Raw genomic sequence first — 2,500 nt, 5'->3', positions numbered from 1 at the left:
TGTCTGCTGGCCAATCTGCCCCAGTTGGCATTTTCTCCTTGCAACCAGCAGTACAAGCCCGTTGAACCTCATTTGGGCTGCCACACAGGCCCAAATGCAGAATTGGCTCCAACAACCTGTAAAGCCAATTTTCCTTCCAATTTTGGGGGTCTTTGGTCCTATCACCTTTGGACCGTGACATTCTCCCCCACTCATACCCGCGACGCCCTCGTCGCGTCTTCTTCGCTTGCCCAACTCCACTTGAGCAAACTTCGGACCTCTTCGCATCTCCCTTGTGCGAAGTTGTGGAAGACCTCTCCGTATGTCCACCTACATACGAAGTGTTGCCTTCAGCCTTCTCCTCAAGTGCACTAGTAGCATTCCCCTCGTCCTTGTGGCTAGGTGACTTTGCCATCCCCTCGGCTTTGCACCTACTTTTGCTCCCCCTTGAGCGTCGTCGCCTACGCCTCCCTTGCTTCGGCGAAACCACTTCCCTCGGACTTTCAGCTACTTTGGACCCCTCGTCCATGGCACCATCCACCTTTTCCCTTGGTGGTAGCTCCCTCGGCAACTTCATACCCTTGTGGTCTCCACATTCCCCTAGGTCCTTTTCCAAACACGAAGATGAAGATGAAGATGATGATGATGAGGTACCCGCTTCCTCATCTTGCTCCTCCAAAGTTTCCACCCGTCCAAGTGCTCCATGCACTTGTAAAGAACCCAAGTGTGCCACCCTTGGCTCCAACGGAGTCTCGTTGCTTTGCACCCTAGCAACAAGCTCACTCCTCCTTGGGCATTCACCAATCTTATGAGGACCTTCGCAAAAATAACACCTTCGCAAAGGTCTCCTCTCCTTAGGGACTTCCTCCTTGCCTAGTAGAGGAATGGATGAAGTGGACTCACAATCCCTATCTTTCCTCAAACTTTCCACCTCATCTTTCATCCTTCTCAACTCCTCTACTAATTTCCCAAGTTCTCCCCTCAACAAGACATTCTCTTCCTTAAGTGCGGCAATTTCACTAAGGAGGGAGGATTTCGAAGACTCACCTTCTTTAACCACCTTGTCGACAGCTTCATTTAGTGCCCCTTGCATCTCCTCGCGAACCTCGTCCATGCTAGACTCAAGTTCCTCAAGGTGGGACTCTATCTCCTCGAAGCGTTGATCATCATCGACAAGTCGCAATTGCACCCTTGCGAGCTCGACCTCAAAGTCCCCTAGCTTCGTTCTCCCTTGGCTAGGTTTCTTTGGCTCCAACTTCCTCCTTAGGTCGCCATGCTCCTTCCCTTTTGGAGCGACTAAGCCAACCGCCACAACTTCCTTTGTCGGGCTTGACATCGTTGGCAAAATTTGCTTCCTTCGATGAAAACCTCCTTTCTTCCAAAAACGGGTGGGGGAACCAAGTACTCTCTTTACTTGGTTGCGGGTAAAATTCTGCTGCTTTTGGCTTCTCACAGAAAGAACCTCACTGCACTACCCCTGTAGGCAGTTTTGAACCTCACTGGTTACTCTTCCAGCACACAGATTTTCTTCCCCTGAAAATCTGCCACCAATGCCCAGAAACCAACCTCACAATTCTGGACAGGCTAACCTCGCTGGACTGTTCTTCTGCAGCCAAAATCACCCTTGCCGAAACTGCTCAGTCAACTTGCCCAGAAACTGGCAGAATAACCTCACTTCCTGCCAAACCAGCGCCCCAATAATTCTGGCAGACTCTCGCCCAGAATCAGCTGGAAATAACCTCACAAAGGCAAGCTGAACCTCACTGAAGCAGCTACCAACCCCTGGTATCTCGGCAACTCCAATCACAGCAGAAATAAACCTCACAATATGCTACCGCTGGCCAACCAGAACCAGGCAGAATTTGCCTCCAATGGCTCTGATACCACTTCCCAATGGTATCAGCAGTATGAACCTCGGTAGAAGTAGGCTCTGATACCACTTGTCACGGGCTTAATGATTCCAACCCCGAAAATCGCTTAAGCCGTGCGGCACTCAGCTCAGTCCGTCGAGCTAAGTCAGCCTAACCTCACAAACACGCAGCGGAAACCAATTGAAGGGTTGTGAAGAGCTCGGCCAGCTTCTTGTGGGATGAAGGAAGCTAAACTAGCTTAACTAGCTAGAAGGGAAGAGAATTGGGGAAAATGGCTTTTATATTACACTTGGGAAAATTTACAAGGCAAGAATACAAGAAAGCTCACAAATGTACCACAAAGTGTGTACAAGGTGTCCCAAAGGCTATTTTGGTGTTGGAGGCTCCCACTCTCAAGTTGCCAAGTTTCTAAGTTGCTGGACAAATACCCCAGCACCCCTATTTATAGGCAATCCACCTCCTCAATGTGTGGTGGAAATGCCTTTTCAAATATGTGGCCAGAATTCTCCTTCCAGAACTTTCAGGGACTAAACTGTAATTTTACACCCCTGGGAGAATTCTGGATTCTGCTGGCCAACCAATCTGTGGGCCCCAGCTGCTGGTGGGAAATCTGCTGCCCCTGCAGATTTCTGGAAGCTTCTGGGCTGTTC

This window comes from Manihot esculenta, unplaced genomic scaffold (genome assembly GCF_001659605.2).
Source record: "Manihot esculenta cultivar AM560-2 unplaced genomic scaffold, M.esculenta_v8 Scaffold64, whole genome shotgun sequence".
In the NCBI taxonomy this organism is placed as follows: Eukaryota; Viridiplantae; Streptophyta; class Magnoliopsida; order Malpighiales; family Euphorbiaceae; genus Manihot; species Manihot esculenta.
Note: the sequence above shows the minus strand (reverse complement) of the source record.